The sequence below is a fragment of the Acyrthosiphon pisum genome, chromosome X (assembly GCF_005508785.2).
Source record: "Acyrthosiphon pisum isolate AL4f chromosome X, pea_aphid_22Mar2018_4r6ur, whole genome shotgun sequence".
Classification (NCBI taxonomy): domain Eukaryota; kingdom Metazoa; phylum Arthropoda; class Insecta; order Hemiptera; family Aphididae; genus Acyrthosiphon; species Acyrthosiphon pisum.
The window spans coordinates 114,785,528-114,786,332 of NC_042493.1; positions in this window are offsets into that span (position 1 = coordinate 114,785,528).

Genomic DNA, 805 nt, shown 5'->3' on the forward strand with positions numbered 1-805 from the left:
AGTGGGTCACTGTATAATGGATAGTATTAAATTTGAATTCAATGATATAATATCACTGTATAAGAAAAAACGCTCTGAGCGGAGACGGTATATCAGTCTATGTATTAGACATATTTATACTTATCTATGGTATTAAAAAAAAAATTGACCTATAATAGGTACCTATAATAAATTCCAAATTAATCATATCATAATATCTATTAGGTACTTATAAGTTATAACGCGTTATACATCAACAAAAAACCGTGGTAAAATCATAGATATATAATAGAATACTTTAGAAGTTTCAAGTACCCACGAATAATATTATTATACAATCACAACAAAATAACTAAAAGAGTTATCCTAGGTTTTTAATATGTAATTTCGTCCAAATTTGTACTTAAAATTACTATAAAAATAAACTGTTTAAATGTATATTTTAGATTTTTTGGTAACAGAATTAATTACTTATGTGGAATCTTGTTTTAAATTTTTAATTCTTAGATACAAAAATTGAACATTTTATAAATTTTTAAGTACAAAATAATTTTTCAAATTAAAATTTGATAAATTTTGTCAAAATTTGATATTTAAATGCTTATAAAAAAAAATTGTGCCTATGTATTTTTAATATTTTTCAACTGATATTGTAACAATATATCAGGAGCTTTGTATTAAATTTATATACTTTTTGGCCCAACAGATAAAACTTTATTGATATTTATAGAAAACAAAACTAAAAAATTTTAAAACTGAAAATGTCCGTAAACAGCTCAAAAAGAGTCAAAATATTTTCAAAATTGTATGGTGTATAGGAAATGCT